Source organism: Oxyura jamaicensis, chromosome 13 (assembly GCF_011077185.1).
Source record: "Oxyura jamaicensis isolate SHBP4307 breed ruddy duck chromosome 13, BPBGC_Ojam_1.0, whole genome shotgun sequence".
In the NCBI taxonomy this organism is placed as follows: Eukaryota; Metazoa; Chordata; class Aves; order Anseriformes; family Anatidae; genus Oxyura; species Oxyura jamaicensis.
This window is the reverse complement of record NC_048905.1, coordinates 8,262,741-8,282,510: the sequence shown is the minus strand read 5'-3', so window position 1 is coordinate 8,282,510 and position 19,770 is coordinate 8,262,741. Positions and strand designations below refer to the sequence as shown.

The window sequence follows — 19,770 nt, the reverse complement described above, 5'->3', positions numbered from 1 at the left end:
GCCAGCGTGGCACATTGCTGCGTCCCCATCTTCTGTGAGATGTTGTTTACATAGCTCTGAAAGGAAACCTCCAACACTCACACCACAAAGAGCAAACTCCAACTATGCAGCTCAACATATACAGAACAGACAAGTGCTTAGATTCCTTACTGCATTGGGAGTAACTGATGCTGTTGAGCTCACGTCCCTGTTTAAAATGGAACCTCTTGTTGCATTCAGATAATTGCCACCTCTTGCACCCTGCACCCATCTGCTGATGCTGCAGACTGTGATTTTGAATCCTTGATCCTTGCAGAGGTAAACTGCAACCGGCACTGGCAAATGGTTGTGTTCAGAGCTTGTTCTAGCAGTGTAGGCTAGTAGCTCCACTCATTGCAGAAGTTCAGGACCTGCCTTTCGGGTTGCAAGGATATATATGTATCTGTGTGTGAGTGAATGCAGCCCTGCAGACACACAGCTGATACCCAAAGCAGTAATTTGAAAGGGTGCTGGATAAAACAAGGAATACAGTTATACCTACCTGGAGGAGAGCAGAGGCAGTGGAGCTGTGCACGCATCATTAATTTAGTAGTGGTTTAAAAAATGATGGGCAGCTCAACTATAGCACACCGCTCTCTCACTTGCCCTCCTCAGAAGGACAGAAGGAGAAAATATGATGAAAAAAAAGCTCATAGGTTAGATAAGGACAGAGAGATCACTCACCAATTACTGTCACAGGCAAAACAGACTCAGCATAAGGGAGATTAATGTAATTATTGCCTACTATTATCAGACAAGAGCAGTGAGAAATAAAAGCAAACTAAAACCACCTTCTCCCCATCCATCCTCTACTACCTCCTCCCCCTGAGTGGCACAGGTGAATGAGGAATGGGCGTTGTGATCAGTCCATAACACTTCATTATGTGCCACTCTCATGGTCACTCTCTTCCCCTGCCCTGGCATGGGGTCCCTCCCACAGGATGCAGTCATTCTTAAACACCAGTTTGGGCTTCCCACGGGCAGCAGCTCTTCAAGAACTGCTCCAACATGGGTCCATACCTTGGGGTCCATCTGTCAGGAGCAAACTGCTCCAGTACAGGTCCCCCATGGGCGGCAGCTCCCCCCAGACCCCCTGCTCCTGCATGGGCTCCTCTTCATGGGCTGCAGCTCCGGCACAGGGTCTACTCCTGCGGGGGCTCTCCATGGGCTGCAGCCTCCTCCAGGCCACATCCACCTGCTCCACTGGGGGCTCCTCCACGGGCTGCAGCGTGGAGATCTGCTCCATGGGGGACCCATGGGCTGCAGGGGGACAGCCTGCTCCACCAGGGGCCTCTCCACGGGCTGCAGGGTACCTGCTGCTCTGTGCCTGGAGCGCCTCCGGCCTCTTTCACAGACTTGGTGGATGCAAGCCTGTTTCTCATTCCTCTCTCTCCCAGCTGCTGTTGCACAGCATTTTTTCCCTTTCTTAAATCCACTCTCCCAGAGGCACAACCCGACACGCTCATGACTCAGCACTGGCCAGTGCTGGGTCCCTTTTGCAGCCAGCTGGAGCCCCAGCTTCTGGGCTCTTCTCACAGCACCCCCACCCCTGTAGCCTCCCTGCTACCAAAACCTTGTCATGCAAGCCCAAGACAAACACTTCTGACTACCCCCAGCATCTTCCCCCCCCACCCCCCAATTCCAAGGAAAGTGAAAAAAAACTCGCCCTGGAAGTTCTCACTGATGCCCACCCAGAGGTGAACAGAAAGGACACAATGGCATTTCTGCAGCTCCTTATGGCCAGGCTGCGCCATGGAGCTGAGGGAAGCCCTGGGGTGCCAGAGGTGCCTGGTCTGGAGCTGCACAGGGAGGAGCCCATTTCTGTCCCCAGAGCAATGCTGGGCCCAGTGCCACAAGGGAGCTAGCTCCTCATTGTGGCTGCAGGGGACAGAGACAAATCAGCGGGTAAGAGCTTGGCATTTTTCAGCCTTGATGCCCAATCGCTTCTGTGTTTTTTAAATTAAGCTTGAATTAAGCTTCAAGTCAAGAAGACTTTCCACAACTCCTGGAGTTGCGTCTGAGTTTTCACATAAGCCCTGGGCTCAGTCTTGATCTCTCTGAGATAGGTGGCTTGTCCCATGAGCTTGACCTTTCCCCAGAAGTCTGGACCCTCAAGTGGACATGGACCTCTGGGCACCCTGCAAGCCTCCAGGCTGAGCACAGATTCAAGAAGGGCATCTGCTGCTCCACCCAGTGCTAACGGAGCTCACTCTGATGGTGTTTGGCAGCCACCAGGAAAGGAATTTGGTTGGATCTCCTGAGATGCAAGCACTTGGTTGACTGTAAATAAACCTATTTAAGTAGTTGCCTCTCTGCCTAGCAGGCAGTTTGGAGAACATGGGAACTTTGGCCCTAAAGAATGTATAGCTTGTAACTTCTGGACTACTTGTTATGAAGTCATGTATGTGAGAATAATGAAGGCATCTCATTATAGGCTGTTCACAGCAACTGTGGTAGCAAAAAAAAAAAAAAAAAAGCCCTCGTGGAAGATATTAAGAGATGATCCCAAAGTATGGTTTGATGGAGTGTGGGGAAACAGGATAAGGGTTTGAAGCCATCCCTCATGTATTGCAACACTGATGACTGCTGACTTGTCCTTCAGTGGTGCTGCCCACACCTGGGAGGAGGCCCTCCGTCCCCAGACTGTCTTTGCTGAGAGGATAAATCTGCTCTTTGAACCATGTTCCAGTACCTTTCCTGGGTAGAATTCACAGTTTTCTTTCAATGAGAAGGAGGACCTGAAGCATGGACCAACCTTGTTGATAGATGGAAATATGGGCCAGCATTCAGCTCTGTAGTCCTCCTACAAGGTATGAGGGGGATCACTGCTGCTGGGCAGCAGATGTGATACCACCATTTAAAGGCCATCTATTTCGGGACCTGGAGGAAGAGAAGAGTGAACTTGTCTTTCCATTTCCAAGGGAAACCAGCTGATGTGATCTTTTTGGACTTCAGCAAAGCTTTTGACACAGTTTCCCATAGGATCCTACTGGACAAAATGTCCAGCATACAGCTAAACAAAAACATCATACAATGGGTGAGCAATTGGCTGGCGGGCAGGGCTCAAAGGGTTGTGGTAAATGGGGCCACATCAGGCTGGTGGATGGTCACTAATGGGGTCCCCCAAGGCTCCATTTTAGGGCCAGTCCTCTTCAGTGTTTTTATAAACAATTTGGATGTAGGACTAGAATGTGTTTGGAGCAAATTTGCTGACAACACCAAACTTGGAGGAGTTGTGGACTCTGTTGAGGGTGGAAAGGCCTTGCAGAGAGATCTAGACAGATTGGAGAGCTTGGCAATCACCAACTGCATGAAGTTTAAAAAGAGCAAGTGCTGGGTCCTGCACCTGGGATGGGGCAACCCTGGCTACATGTACAGACTAGGCGATGAGATGCTAGAGAGCAGCCCCGCAGAGAGGGATCTGGGGGTCGTGGTTGACAGCAAGTTGAATATGAGCCAGCAGTGTGCCCTGGCAGCCGGGGGGCTAACCGGATCCTGGGGTGCATCAAGCACAGCACTGCCAGTCGGTCAAGGGAGGTGATTGTCCCGCTCTACTCTGCACTGATGCGGCCTCACCTCGAGTACTGTGTGCAGTTCTGGGCACAACAGTACAAAAAGGACATTAAACTGTTGGAGAGTGTCCAGAGGAGGGCTACAAAGATAGTGAAGGGCCTAGAGGGGAAGACTGTGAGGAGCGGCTGAGGACACTTGACCTGTTCAGCCTGGAAAAGAGGAGGCTGAGGGGAGACCTCATCACAGCCTACAGCTTCCTCACGAGGGGGAGTGGAGGGGCAGGCACCAATCTGTTCTCTTTAGTGACCAGTGATAGGACCTGCGGGAATGGTGTCAAGCTGAGGCAGGGGAGGTTTAGGCTAGACATCAGGAAGAGGTTTTTCACCGAGAGGGTGGTCGCACACTGGAACAGGCTCCCCAGGGACGCAGTCACTACACCGAGCCTGTCGGAGTTTAAGAAGTGTTTGGACTGTGCACTTAGTCACATGGTCTGAATTTTGGGGTAGACCTGTGTGGTGCCAGGAGTTGGACTCAATGATCCTTGTGGGTCCCTTCCAACTCAGGATGTTCTATGATTCGAAACTTCACCAGGAGGAAAAGGGGCTGTGACAAAGGGGTTGTGTAAGGGTAGCAGGGTCACTTGTGATGGGGATACCTATGAGCCCTGGGGAGATGAAGAGGCCCAGTTCATGCACTGACAGCAGAAGTCCTGTGTACCCAACATGGGTGCTGTGACAAGGAAGAGTCAGGCATGGGGTGGAGAGAATACCTCCTTTCATTGTTATCAAGTGACTTACTATGGGGAGCATTAAGAAACATTGCATTGTAGGAGGAGTATGGCAGTCACTTCATTTTTTTTTTTTTTTTTTTTTTTTTTTTGTAATTCCTGTAATTTATTATTTTTTAAATATTTGTCTTCATCTCTTTCAGAAGTGCCTTTGGGGTGTTGCCTGGAGCATTGTCATGGCCCTGGGAGCTGCCAGGATTTTACTGCTTCCTGTCTCACTGAGACCTGGTCAAAGTTTGAAAACCTGCGATGTCTGCTGTCTGTAGCATAGATGGAGGCTAACAGCTGGAGAATGTTGCCCCATAATGGGTCTCAGAGTCTTGGGATCTTGCTGAAGAGGTGTGACATTTAAAATCTCTCAGGCCGTAAGCCAGACCCTCACTGCAGAGGCAGCCTCCCTTTACATTTCTCCACAAGATGCAATGCGAAAAACCCTGTAAAGGTACTGGGACTCATGTTCTCTTTCCAACAGTGCAAGAGAGGCTGCAGGGTCCATGCAGGCATAATGTCTGCTGGGAAATAGCTTCACTTTTATGAAATAATTTCCATGTGTCTTGGAGGGGGACAGAGTAAGAGAAGGTGGCATGTGCTGGGTTGACTCTTGGTGTAACACAAAGGGACGCTTTGGGGCCCCAGTTCCTAAAAGAGTAATAGCAGCACTCTGCCCTGGCAGCCCACTGAGCATTATTGTGGGTGTATTTTTATCAAGTGTGGGTTGTTTGCTGGTCATATACTTTTAGATCCTCAAGTTCCTGCTGGGAGGAGAGAACTACAGCACTTTCATAGCTCACCCAAATCCTGCCACTGAGGAGAGCAGGAATCACCTGAAGCTGATAAGAAATGCAGCCAGCACAGCAACTGGCCCTTCACCCTCCCCAGGGACCATTAGGGTGGTTTCAACCTCTCAAAATATGTCTATATATAGGGTCTGTTTTGTTTTTTATGGTTTACAACTGAGGGTATTGGCTACTGGAATGTTTTAGGAAAAGGAAGGGGCTCCAGCAAGTGCAAGGGAGACGTTCTGCACCGGCGTGCGTGAGGTGAGGTGGGGTGATGTGAGGTGAGGTGAGGTTATGGGGGGTGAGGTGAGGTTACGTGGGGTGAGGTGAGGTTATGGGGGGTGAGGTGAGGTTATGGGGTGAGGTGAGGTGAGGTGGGGCGATGTGGGGTGAGGTGAGGTGAGAGAAGGAGGGACAGGGGCAGGGTTATTTCTGGATCTCAGTGAGAAAGGCCTGACAACCAATGTCTTAATAAAGTAGTTGATTTAGTAAGCTAAAATAAAAAGCGGGACAAATAATTGCTTGAGGGACCATAAAAGAGGAACTTATTTTCAGCAACGGGATCTGCTCTGCACCATGGGAAAATTCATCCGGGATCCGTCTGATGCTGCACGAATGGGGGGAGCATCTGGAGGGAGCTAGGATTCACGTGCGATCTGCATTTCTCCATTTTCTTCTGTTTTATTAAACCACCTGTTTCACCGGGCCGCTTGCAGCCGGGCCCATCCCACCGAGCCCAGCGTGCCGTGGCCCTGCAGGGGCCGCGCTGGGCCCTTGGCTGGCAGCGGCGCCGCGGCCGCTGCTGCCACCTGGCGGGGACAGGCAGGACGCGGCCCGGCCGCCGCCGCAGAGGCCTCGGCCCGGAGCCGGGCCCGACGCGGGGCCTGGAGTCGGGGGGTGCACCGTGCAGGGCCGGCCGCTGCTCCCCGGAGTCCCAGCGCCTTCAGGGCTCCTGCTGGGCCGGCTGGGCCTGGCGGGGAGGTGGGAGGGAGGCGGCCCAGAGGAGACGTGCTGGGAGCCCTGGGATGCCTTTGGCCAGCGACTGCTTGCAGCACGACTGGTGCCAGTGCTGGGTTGGGATGACTGTGACCTCGTTGGGTTTATCCTCGGGAACCCACAGTGATGGAGACCCACCCCCCTGCTGTGGCCTCTCCCAGGGATATACCACCTTCTGTGAAGGAAAATTTTCTGTGTGTCCAACCTAAACACCCCAAGCTGTAGTGTAGGAACATTGCCTCTCCTGTGATATGCCCCAAACAAGTAGAGTTTCTCTCTGTTTTCCTTGTACATACTCTTAGGATAGTTTTATGCCAGCCTCTAGCCTCCCCTTGGCCAGACTAAATGTGACCACCTCCCTTCATCCCTCCTCCCAGTCCCTGTATCCCTGACCCAACCAGCTTATATGTGTGATGCCTTATCAGCACCATTTCGTTAGGGGTCAGAGCAGGTGGTAACAGTGATCACTCACCCAGGTAAGCTGTGTTGACATCCATACCCCAGCACTCCTGTGGAGAGCAGAGATTCCAGCTGAAGCCTTTCTTTTGCAGAGCTGGCCTGGCAGCCTTCCCAGAGGATGAATTTTGGATGAGGAGATACAAGTTATTGTTCCCGACTTTGCAGGGTTAATCTCAGTGCAGACACATGGTGCTGCCTGCATCCTCAGCTCCAGCCTGGAGTTGCACACTGAAGGGCTGATGAGAGACTGCAAACCAGGAAAGACCCATGATGATCACTCCACAGATACACTGTGGAATGTCAAGTGCCTGTGGAGGATGGTTCCTGCATGCGTGTGTGTTCTCATGGATCACACAAGTGAGATGCAGCAGATGAGCTGCCTTGCTCTATCTGTAACCTCCCACTGCTGTTGAACAGATTTTGCAGGGAGGAAAGAGAGAAGAAAATTGAGCTGAAAATTGAAACTTGAGTCTCAGATATTTTTTTATTATTATTTATTTAGTTATTTATTTATTTTCCAATTCACCACTCAAAAGAGAAGCAGGATATCATGTGCTTCCTGGGCCCTGCATTTTGCTGTGAAGCTCAGCATGGAACAAGACTTCGTGTTCCACCTTGGCGCAAAATCATTCACATTAACTCATTGGGAGAAGGAGACGTAAGGACACAATTAAACTGCAAAGTAGAGGATTATAGTCTGTTGTGAAGCAAGAAAAGAAAGAAGAAGGAGAAGGAAAAACAGCTTGGTTGGTATTTTTTTATTTGTATCTTTTGAACTGGCTGCAGAAGTGCTTGGTCAGGATGGTGGCCAAATCAAGTGGCCAGTCTCTGGCTGGGAATCACAGAAGGGAGATTGCATTTGGGACCTTACTACCAAAATGTCTGATGTTGTCAGAGGGCTTGTCCCAGGTGGCTGCAGCCTGCCTGGTGCTGGGCTTTGGAATGGACACCTCAGGTTCCCCTGTGGGTGCGTGATGAGACACCAGCCTGCAGGAGCCCTGGGCTCCACTGGAACCTGTCCTGCTTGGAGGAGATGGGACTGGGGAGCTAATGGAAGAACCAACCCACGTTCATAGGGCAGGGAGAGAAGACCAGGGACCTTAGATTCATCCATAGATGCAAGTAAAATTCCTAGGGTGATCATTAGTGACAAAGCAGACTAAGAGAGAGCAAAGGCAACAGGTAATTAAGCCAGGACAAACATGTTTATAGCAGCTGTCTCAGGACAGAACATTCATCCCTTCACCCATCTCCTTGACATTGCATCAGCTGACCTGCAAGCCAGGCTGCGAGAGCAGAGAGCTTGCACGTGGCACACTGGGGAAGAACCAAGATGTCTGTCAACCCTTCTCCTGCAGTGGCTGCTCCTTCTGTGCAGAGTCACAGCCTGTGTCCTGGCCTGGCCTATGCAGAGTCCACCCCTCTCCTGATCCCAGCCACCCACTGTCCCTGGCCCTCCTTGCAAAGGGCTAGATGAGGTCTGAGGCTCCACCACCCCTTTCATCCTCCTGGCTTTCTGCCAAAACTGCTAATTAAAAAGCCAGTTTCATCAAGTGATTTTTCTGATGTGAAAACTTTTCCATAAGGAACTGGTCCTGAATCTACCAACTCATTTCACATTTATTTTAAATCTAAGCTTTATATCATGTAATTTCCTCCAGGGCTTGATTATCTTCTCAGTAAAAGCACTGTTATTCTGGTTTGTGAGACCTATATTTAATCTCACTGTAAGGTCTCTGCACCTCTCAGTGCAGGGCTTAGATGCTGCCACTTCAGCTACTGGGCTTTGCTTTTCAATTTATTTGAATCCATTAAACAAGTCACCACTTCTTCAATATCGAGGGTGTTCTCCAGCCATGGGGTGCCTGTAAACATTAACTTGTTACAGCAGAAATGGTCTCCTGAATCTCAGAAGTCATTCAGAGAAAATCTCTCGCCTAAACAGTGGCAGACAACATTTAAACCTAAAAGGAAATCAAAGGCCAAGCCATACAAGGAGCCTTCTGTGTCTCTTATTCTCATAGTGCCTCAAGTCCTTCTATTTTCTATGTATATAATAAGGTATATACCCACTCAGCATATTTTTACAACAAAACACATCAAACTGGCAAAAGTGGGATGGGGGACCATTTTCCCGACTCTGCAGACAGCCCTCAGCGCTCAGCAGGAGTTCACCTCAATGACACATGTATTTTGCAGTGCTTTAATGCTTTAATGTAAATGCTTTCACCAGCCTTTCAGTGGTTGTGCACACACCCCAGTTTCAAACTTGCTGGCATCGCCCCATTGCCATCATCCTCTTTTTTTCCCCCCCTAGCCAGTACCCAATCTCTGCAATGTGTCACCCATGCCAAACTCTGGGGCGGGCTGAAAGGAGAAGTAGAAGTGCTGAGTATGGAACTTGATAACGTGAAACCTCTGCGCTGCCTGGGCTGTTAGCTGCCACCTTGAACTCGTTAGAAGCCTACCTTGTTGTGCCTGGCTGATGCTGTAGTAGCAAAGAATTCCTGCTCTGTTGTGACATGCAGTTGCCATGAAGAATTTGGAGTGTTACTATGAGGTTAAAGTGCAATATTAAGGGGAGTTACTGCCCATGCTGGGCACTATGGCCTGTCTGCAATGGCTGCTCCTGTGTCAGCATCACTTGGTGGCCCTTTGTGTGCATTCTTCTGTCTCTGGCTGGAGCTTAGCGTGAAAGATTTTTCACCACTGTTGGTCAGAAAATGGTTTCATGTTGAGTAAAACCCACATATACTCACCTTTACCTGATGTTGTTATTTTTTAATGAAAAGTTGGGGTGGAGGTAGGAGTGCCCCAAGCAGAAGTGGTGGGGCTACAGATGAAGAGTTCCTTGTCAGTACACAGTGCTGCTTCACAGGAAGGGTTCCCTGCTGTCACGCAGCCCTCCAGGTTGCTCCATCTGTTTTCACAGCAAACATTTCAATGTTTGAAATGACACCTTCAAATGCAGAATTTTCTAAATGATTCCTGACCCAGTGAAAGGCAGCGGTTCAACCTTCTCTTGCCGATTAGGACTTCCAGGCCAAGGGAGCCATGACACAGTTTGGTCTGCCAGAGGCTTGGGGTACCCCGACATATCTGATGCACTGGCAGCTGGTAGAGGAATCCAGTCCTGCGGAGAGTCTCTGAGATGGAACGGTCACTTCCACAGAGCCTGATGGCTGATGGCCTGGAGACTGGGGGCTGCAGAAGCAGCGAGCCAAAAAGTGCACCCTAGTGCAGAGAGGTGCGATGTGGCAGTGGCTCTTCAGCAGCAGGCTCCCCCCTGCCTCCTCCACACTGAGTGGTGTGAGACCCTCTGAAGATGGAGCTGCTTATAAATGTCATGGATACCTATGTACATATCTAACAAACAGAACATTTGGAAGGCACTATGAGCCAAGGCCACACAGGCAAGTGATAAGAATGACTGACATGCAAAATTTGGGTACCAAGGCATGGACCAAAACATCTGATTGGGAAGGCTAGGAAGAAAAAGAAAGGCTAATCTGTTTATATTTTGTTTCCATTCATCATTCCTGCTTGTGTGGGTGGACAAGGAGAGAATGAGTTTCCTGGGGAGGGTAGCAAATAAAAGAGGCGCTCATTTCCTCAAAAGATGACTGGCTTTTTTCTTCCTTGCTCCTAGGTTAATATGATATAAAGGGGGCTAGCTAGAACCCTAGCAGATTTTCTCCCATGTGCAAGAAACCACTTAGCTCTTGACTTTTGTTGGGTCTTTGTCCCTTTGATTGCCATGTGCCAAGAGAGAAAAGACTTTCCATGAAGGGTTTTATCCCTCTAGTGAAAGTACTCTTTCGTCTCCAAACAGTGAATGTGCCCAGCTTATTTATTTGGACTCTTGAGCAACTTGCAGAAAGACAGTAGCTCACACAGCTAGGTAGCTCACACAGCTAGGGGAAGGCTCTCTGCAGAGGAGAGAGCTGGATTAAGCCTCCAAACTGTTTTGCCCTCTGGGAGAGGCAGCACTGGTGCCTACAGCTGCATCACTCAGTTCTGCACTCCCCTACTGGCAGTGGCCAGGGAGGTGACATTAATAGGCAGGAGATACAGGAACACAGTGAGACAGGGGTAAGCCAAGGAAACCCCCCAGACCATGACAGCTCTGCTGGTGGAGAACTGAAATGAATCTTGGCTTCCTTTGGGCAGACATGTTACTCATCTGAGCCTTTGACAAGCCAGTGGAATAGGAGATTTTGGAGGCATCATTTTCTGCAAGCTCAAAATTGACGTATCTGTATGAGCAAGAAGGCAAGCAAAGGGGCAGAAGACCTGCGTGGACGGACAAGGAGCTCTTTGCAAAACTCAGACAGAATAAGGAAGGATACAGCAAATAGAAAAAGAGACAGGCCACTTGGGAGGAATATAGGGACGTTGTCAGAGTATGCAGGAATGCAACGAGGAAGTCCAAGGCCCATTTGAAACTAAATCTGGCAAGGGATTTCAAGGACAACAAGATGATCTTCTTCAAATATATCAATAGGAAAAAGAAGACTATGGAAAATGTGGGCCCATTGCTGAATGGGGTGGGTGCCCTGGTGATGAAGGATACAGAGAAGGCTGATTTGCTGACTGCCTTTTTTTGTTTCAGCCTTCACTGCTAATACCAGCCCTCAGGAATCTCAGACCCTAGAGACAAGAGAGGAAGTCTGGAGAAAGGAGAACTTTCCATTGGTTGAAGAGGATCGTATCAGAGATCATTTAGGTAAACCTGACACCCACAGATCCACGGGACCTGATAGGATACACCCATGTATCCCATGATACATGAGTGCTGAGGGAGCTGGTGGATGTTATTGCTAGCCCGCTCTCCATCATCTTTGAAAGGTTGTGGAGAGCAGGAGAGGTGCTTGAGGACTGGAAGAAAGCCGATGTCACTACGGTTTTCAAAAAGGGCAAGAAGGAGGACCCAGGAAACTACAGGCCAGTCAGTCTCACTTCCATCCCTGGAAAAGTGATGGAATCACTCATCCTGGAGGTCATCTCCAAGCACATGGAGGAGAAGAATGTGACTGGTAGTAGTCAGCATGGGTTCACCAAGCAGAAATCACACTTAACCAACCTGATAGCCTTCTATGATGGGATGACTGGCTGGGTAGATGAGGGGAGAGCAGTGGATATTGTCTGCCTTGACTTCAGCAAGACTTTCCACACTGTCTCCCATAACCCCTGACTGTTGCAGGGGAGATATCTCCCACAGTGAAGGAAAGCTATGCCCCCTTGGCTGAGGTATGCGTGGGCGTCTCCAGAGCCTGCTGTCTTCACACTGTCAGGGCTTGTGGGGTCCTTGCAGGGCACGAGGACAGACTTGGGGATGGAGACAGGGGGTAGGGGGCAGGCTCGTGAATTGTTGGGACACACTTGTGATGCACATGTACGTGCTTCTGAGCCTCATCTGGAGCAGGAAAAAGCTTAGCACAGTCCCATGCTGGCTAACACAAGCCCATACAGAGGACCCTGGGTTGGAAAAGCCTTGCAGGATCTGTTCCTCATTATACCAGAAAGCACCTTTCCTTGACAGGACTGTGATAGGGTCTGCTGGAATGTGTTTTCAACTAATGTGGAAGATGCTGGGGATCTGCAAACTGCCTGCCGATGCTGTTGGGGGTTACTGTTACCTGGCAGAAGAGCCACAGGTTCCCCGAGGCAGGGAGGGATTTTGTCCTTGAGATGCTGAGCTCTGTGGTGTCTGTGGCTGGACTGGACTCTTCAGGCCAGGAGCTCCCTTTGCAGAGGGAGACAGAGTCCAGAGTAGTGATTTGCTTTACAGGCATCACTGGGAAACCACAGGGGCAAAATTTAAAATGTGAATGAAAACCTGCCCCCTTCAGCAGCTGTTTGAGGGGCAGAGGCCTTTGAGGATGCTGCTGAGCCCCTGGGATATTCCAGACAGGGTGGAACATAGGCTGAGCTCAGATGCTCCCTCTCTTCTAGGGTGGCAAATGTGATTTTTATTTTTTTTATTTTTTATTTATTTATTTATTTATTTATTTATTTATTTATTTATTTTCAGCAGGGAGGTAGGGGACAGATGGCCTTTGCTGCAATTAAAGCAGATGGGGAATGAAACAGTTGTTTTCTGAAACAGTGGGTCTTCACAAGGGATGCCAGCTTGTGCCTGAATGCAGAATGAACTGACTTTACTGGCTGACAAGGGGAAAATATGAAAGATGAATAAATAAAAACCCAGTTGGGAAGGAGTTTGAGTGGGTTAGAGAAACAAACATTCAAGAGCAGTTGCATTGAGATGGTTTGGTGCTGAAAGGTCTGGCTCTTGGTTGATAATAAACACAGAACCTCTTTACTAAAAGGTGCAGTGGATTTTGCAGAAGAGAGAGGAAACTGGGAAGTCTTTTAAATTTGCCACCATTTTGACCATCCTTAAATGAGGTGAAAATCTGAAAATACATGTCGGCCTTGAGACTAAGCAGGGATGGTGTCAGCTAACAACCATGGTGATAAAGCTGAAAAAAAAAAAAAAAGAAAAGAAAAAAAGTTTTTGAGTCAAAATGAGCAACAGAAGTGGCCTAAAAGGTGTGATAGCTGCTGAGGCAGATGGGAGTCCCTGCCTTGAGGAACAGACATGGGAGATGCAGAACGTGCATTTAACAGCAAAGGGTGAGATTTAAAAAGTACTATTCGGCAAACATGCTTTGGACCCCAAATATTTTTGTCATCTCCCTTCTCTCCCCTCCCCATGCAGGTAAAACCAATGCAAGTCCCTGATCACGGCATAACCTTTGAGCTTCAGCACTTTAGCTCTTCTGAGCTCTTTCTAGAAAGCTTTAAAAAGATCACTGAAAGCTTTGAAAAGAGCACTGGTTCAGCACAACCTGGCCTGCTTGTGGAAATTTGCCCCCAAACTGCTGTCAGGGATCAACATTTCTCTCCTGGGCTCACCCACTAATGTGAACTTGGTCATGGGAGAGAAAGCCAGCCCACTACAACATTGTTATTGGCATGCATAATTTATTATTCTCCCTGCTTCTTTTCTTTGTTTAACAACCTAGCCTTGCGGGACCTCTCTGGTTTCGAATCTGCAACAAGTACCTGAGGGGGTCATACAGTGTGCCAAGGACTCCAAACTGGGATTTGTTGGTGTTATGCTTGATGGTCAGGCTGCCATTCAGCAAGATGCAGATGGGCTGGAGAAACAGGCCACCGGAGCCCTCACCGAATGCAGCATGGACAAGTTCAAATGGCACATCTAGGACAGGCTAACTTCTTGCACTGTGCAGGCTGGGGACCCATGAGCAACGCCACTCTAGAGCAGTCTGTTCAGGTGGTCTTACGTCATGCACAGACTCTTGAAGCAGGATATACAGACCCCCAAAGTAGAAAATACTATTTTATTGATTATGAAACACCAAAAAAAAAGAGCTAAGATTTCTCTATTGGGTGAACAGTGAATAGTCTATTGGGTGAAGGTGGAAAGGTGTTTGAAGCAGGGGCTGCAGGCAGCTGAAAGCTGTTCCAGATGCATCCAGCTGGCTCTGCAGAGAACCCACTGCAGGACGGAGCTGAGCCTGACAGTGATGTTGGTGGTGCTTCTCTGAGAACACAGTCAAGAAAAAGCAAAGTGTGCAGAGCAGTGTGTAGTGAGGAAAAAGTGAGAAACAGCCCCATGAGCACCAAGTTCAGAGAAGAAGGAACAGGAGGAGGTGCTCCGAGCAGTGCAGCTCTGTCTTCCCTGCAGCCCATGGAGAGGCCACGGTGGAGCAGGGAACAGTGTGAGGAGGAAGAAGTGGAAGAGAGGGGCAGCTGCAGCCTGACTGTAACCCCCATTCCCCATTCCTCCGTGCTGCTTGGGGTGGGAGGATGTAGAAGAGTTGGGAGCGTAGGACTGTGGAGAAGGGCTCGGGGGTTCTGGTGGACGAAAAGATCAACATGAACCGGCAATGCAGCCCAGAAGGCCAACTGCACCCTGGGCTGCATCAAGAGAGGAGTGGTCAGCAGGTCAAGGGAGGTGATTGTCCCCATCTGCTCTGCCCTCGTGAGGTCCCACTTGGAGTACTGCGTCCAGATCTGGAGCCCCCAGCACAAGAAGAATGTGGGTCTGTTAGAATGGGTACAGAGAAGGGCCACAAAGATGATCAAGAGGCTGGAGCACCTCTCCTGCGAAGAAAGGCTGAGAGAGCTGGGGCTGTTCAGCCTGGAGAAGAGGAGAATCTGGGCAGACCTCATTGCAACCTTTCAGTACTTAAGTGGGGCTTATAAAACAGATGGAGGGCAACACTTTTCTCAATCAGATATTGACAGGACAAGGGCAAATGGTTTTACACTACAAGACAGGAGATTTAGACAAGAGGTTAGGAGGCAATTTTTCACTCAGAGGGTGGTGAGGCACTGGAACAGGTTGCCCAGAGAGGTTGTGGATGCCCCAACCCTGGAGGTGTTCAAGACCAGGTTAGATGAGGCCCTGAGCAACCTGATCTAGTGGGTGGCACCCCTGCCTATGGCTGGGGGAATTGGAACAAGATGATCTTTGAGGTTCCTTCCAACTCGAGCCATTCCATGCATGATTCTATGATTGTGGTCAGGATGCCGCATACATGGTACAGCCCAGAGGCAGGGAAAGACAGAGTACTGCCTACGCCGTCAGGCAGCACAAGGCCTTGAGAGAAGATACTAGAAAATGATGTGACTCAGTCTGTCTCACCAGCCCATGGGCGCGCTGGAAGGAAGCCATCACTCCCTAGCTGTGCAGCTTTCTACCAGCTGAATCACACCACCTCCTGCCTGCCTTTGCTGCCCCCAGTTCATGATGGCCAGCCTTGTCCCTGCACACTCTGGGCTGTCTCCTTGTGCATCCATTACATTCTTCTGGGAGAAAGGCAGCCCAGCCCTGGGTGGAGAATTAGGACCCTTTCCTGCCAGCCATCCCTTTGGGCACCCACAATGAACTGATGCATGATTTGCAGATGAGGATCAGCCATCTGACACCAGCAAACTGAAGGAGTCCTTTGGTCCCTTGCAGGTCTCCAAACCAATCTCTAACAGGACCCTGGGCTCCACAGAAACTGCTGTATGGTCAGGGTGCCACAGGTGGGGTGAGGGAAGGGACCCTTCCTCTCTGCGTGGCATTTGTAAACCCCTGCTGGACACTGTCTCCAGCCTGGGCCTTTCCAGCACTAGAAAGGTGCTGTCAGACAGGTACAAGTGCAGCAGACATCATGGGCTGAAGACCAAAAGGCAGGAGAAGGGTCTCAGATGGCTAGGTTTGCTCAGCCTGGAAAAGAGGAGGAAAATGGGAGATGAGGGTGGTGGCTACAGCCAGTGGGACAGAGGGGCAGAGCCAGGCTCCTCTCGGACAAAGGAGGGGTGAGAAGTAAAAAACTGGAATGCAGGAAATTTCCATTAAAGATAAGAAGAAGTTTTCCATCCTGAAGATTGTCAAAACTGGAACAGGTCCACCAGGGAGGTTGTGAGATTTACATCTTTGGAGACAGAGAAGCCTGAGCTAGGCATGATCCTGAGCAGCCTGCCCCAGCTGTCCATGCTAGAGCAAATGCTTGGGCCACAGACCTCCTGTGGTCCCTGCCAACCTTAGCCATCCCGTTATCATGTGAATGAAGGTCCAGTATTTGCAAGGCAATTAAGGAGAGAGATTAAATATATATATATATATAAAATAGGCTTCATTCTGTCAAAACCAGAGTTCAGATTGGTTTGGTGACTACACCTAGGGCCTTGCCTTCTTTGCTTCATATATCAAAATGCTCAGGGATCTATTGGTGTATAGAAGAGAATGATTTTCCAGAAGCAGCAGGGAAGGGGGAAGGAACTTAACCCCAAATAATTTAATCTTAAATGATAACAGAATTGCAAGTGTCTCTGGAGATGAAGGCTAATTGTCTCCACAACAGCCAAGTTGAACAGTAGGAAAAATACTGTGAAAAGGACACGTGCACAGTGCCCTTTTGTAAGGTCGTGTGTTCTGGGCCCCAAAATGTTCCTGAGGCAGAAAAATCTCACTTTTCAAAATTGTCCCAGAGGGTTCACAGGTATTTTGTGCTGAATTTCTCTCAGCTGTAGAACCACTGGGGTCCCATTGGGATTTCAACCTGCAAACAGGAAGGAGATGGGTTACCAACACAAATGCCTGGGTATTAAACCATATTTTCTGGGTAAATGCAGGGTAGAGAAGGAGAGCTCTGGATCAAATCATGGCATCAGGTATTGCCTTTCCCCCTAGGCAGAGTCTGTGTTGCTGTCTCAACAAAACATTAGGGAAGGGTGTATTTCTGCAGAGATTTGTGTCAAAAGAAGAGAGAAGCCAGGTGACTTCCCCACTCCTTCAAGCAGTTTGCTGAAGCCAAAATCCTGTCCTCCCTGCTATGGGAAACACTTCTTACCCCCTCTCCCTTCACCTGTATTCCTCTGTTGTGCATGGTCACTCGCTGGCTGTGTTGCAAGACTGCATTTCCCCAGCACTGTGGCTTCATGTTGTCTGGCTTCCCTGGTCACAGGACCTTTGCATGCAGATTCCTCCTGTGGTGGGGCACATGATGGGCACTTGCAGCACATCTCTAATGCCGAGGCTGTCTATTGCATCCCCTCTTCCAACTGTGAAGTATCTCTATTGCTCTCTTAAATGGTTAATCTATTCTTTCATATACTTTTTCATGTGCCTCCTGAAAGCAACATCAATTCATCCCAGCTGTTTTTAGAAGAACAACTTCTTGGCTGTCAGGTGCTAGCAGGACTGGAAGGTTTGCTCTCTACAGAGAGCTCTCTGTAGCTGCATGTGGGACACACGGAGGCCTTGGAGAGATGTCAGTGTTGCCTGCAACAGAGGAGTGTGAGGATCATGGTGAAGACCTTAGCTTTTGTGCTGCCACCAGTTGACCACTGCTCTGGATGGTGGATGGTGCAGAGCAGGTGGGTGGGCAGCCCCCTGCTCTACAGAGCTGGACACATTTACCCCATCTCTATGAGCAGGGAGGATCCAGACAGGGATATGTTATTGTCACATATTCGACACATGTAATTTGACAATTTATTGTTGTCGAATTCACTGCCTGGGCACTTGGGACAGAAACCAGGAATCCCCATTTGGGTGCTAGGTAATGCCTGCCCCTGGAGGTTTACAGTCCCAGCAGGACTTTGCCACTGGGTTTATTGTTCACCAAAAATATAGGGACAAAGCCCAGCCTGGTACAGCCAAACCTGAGGCCTCTGCAGCTTCATGCAACATCCCTCTGAGCCTTAACCCAACCCATGGTCACCCAAACATGGCAAACCAGAATGCTTTCAGAAACATAAGGAAACAGAAAGCCACAGTTAGCAAAAGAAAATGCACACACGAAATGCTCCCCAACCCATTCTGTTAATACACTAATGCACCATGGTTCTGCAATGGCAGAGATATTCAGATGGCTGTTTGCCTTCCAGGTGAGGGGGAATGCAGGTGCCCCTGCTGGCTGTGCAGAGCCATGGTCACTCCATGGCTGGAGAGCTAGCTGTGTGTGCTGGGGCTGTGCCATCATGTACCCGTGGTGAGACAATGCTGGCTCCAGCCCCGGGCAATACAAGGAATGGCAGTGCTCTGTGTCTGTACCTGGGTGCAGCAGCTCTGCTCCCTTTCATAATTTTCCAGTTATTCTGGCTGCATAATATTAAATTGAGTGTAAACCCTCATCCTGCCATCTGTGCTCCACTTCTCCCACTGCTGTGCTCAAAGACCTGTCTCACCATCTTTTAGGGTGTGCTGGGTGTTTCCCTGAGGTTGTAAAGCCACTGGGGCAGGGGCTGTGCCTTTCCCCTGGGTCACCATTGCAGCACAGGCATGGCTGTGCATCCCTGCTATGAATTGTGTGCCCCAGCCCTTCGCCTGGGCTGAGCTCAGCCTTCCTGCCTCCGAGTCACCTCCATCGTAACGGAAACATAGTGGCTCTCATTCAATGCAGAATCTACTGTGACAACAAAAATGAAGTCCTCTGCTGCTAATTAATTATCTCAGATCCCTTCCTCATTATAGTAGATGAGCAGCAAGGCTTTAGGAGTATAGATACTTTAGGATCAGCTTTGAAAATAAACCCAAATAAGCCATTTTTTGGAGATTAAACTGACTCCTCCTGGAAACCACTGCAGGGGAAGAGCACTTGTTTATTAAAAAGAGACAGCAGGGATCAGGACATGAAAGAAGGCTTTGTCTCCTTTGCTATTACCTTCCTCCATTTGTCAGTATTTTAATGTTTTTTATCCCGGTGTGCAGGGAATCTCAGGCAAAAATCTCCCACCTCCAAAAGCATCAGGCACAGAGAAACCCCTGCTCCTGGGCCCTGCACGTCACGGAAGCCCCTGCCACCTGCAGCAACCCCCAGATGAGCGCCTCTTCGGTGACTCTGGGCTGGGGGCTGCGAACGCCTGGGGGCTTAGGGAGGGGCTTACTCCGTGTCTGAGATGGAGGGAACGTGATTTGTCTTCTTCCCGGGGACCTCCAAGCCCTGCAGGAACAGAGTGCAGCTGGGTGCCGGGGAGGGAGGCTGCAGAGGACATCCCCAGGGGACTCCCCGTCATCTCCCCCCGAGGGCAGGGAATCACCGCGGGGCCCAGCTGCCCCGCGTCCCCCCGAGATGCGGGGGTCTCCGGCGAGCGGGGGAACGCCGCGGGTGGGTGGGTGGGGAGCAAGGAAGGAGCAGAGGGGCGGTGGGCCGGGGGAGCATCCTGGGGCGCGGGGGGCGCAGACTGCGGGAGCATCCGGGGCGGGAGGGAGGGGGGGAAAGCGGGGGAAGGACCGGCAGAGGGAGCATGCCGGGGGGTGGGAGTTCCGGCTGCGAGAGCAGTCGGAAGGGGGGCGCAGGGGCTTTCTGCGCTGAGGAGGACGGCTACGGCGGGGGATCCAGCCGCCGGAGCATCCTGGGGGAGGAGGCCCGCTGGAAGCCGTGTGGCGGGGGGCGGGGGGCTCCGTGCTCAAGAGCATCCCGGGGGATCGGGGGGGGGGGGGTTACCTCTGCAGCATCCCGGGAGGGTCCCCACCTCCCTCGCTCGGAGCGGGGCCGACTGCCGCCCCCCCCCCTCCCCAACACAGCGCGGCACGGGGCGCGTCCGCCCGTCCTTCCCGGGAGGCACGGGGGCTTCGGCTCGCTGCGGGGCCCGGCTGGCGGCGGCCGGGCGCACGGCGGGGGCCGCGGCAGCGCGGCTGCGGCTCGGCTCCACGCCTAGGGGCGCCGCGCCGGGAGGAGGGTCCGGGTC

At 50.6% G+C, this 19,770-nt stretch overlaps 2 long non-coding RNA genes across 2 annotated transcripts; one reads left to right on the top strand and one right to left on the bottom strand.

Annotated features, from left to right (window-relative positions):
- Positions 1-1,730: 1,730 nt before the first annotated feature.
- On the top strand, positions 1,731-5,620 carry LOC118173953. Its single transcript, XR_004754469.1, has 3 exons — positions 1,731-2,828; positions 4,462-5,388; positions 5,510-5,620. It is a non-coding gene; the product is annotated as an uncharacterized LOC118173953 (long non-coding RNA).
- A 10,738-nt stretch (positions 5,621-16,358) lies between these two features.
- On the bottom strand, positions 16,359-19,634 carry LOC118173952. The gene is made up of 2 exons (XR_004754468.1): positions 19,527-19,634; positions 16,359-16,637 (listed from the first exon to the last, which is right to left on the bottom strand). It is a non-coding gene; the product is annotated as an uncharacterized LOC118173952 (long non-coding RNA).
- Between the last annotated feature and the right edge of the window lie 136 nt (positions 19,635-19,770).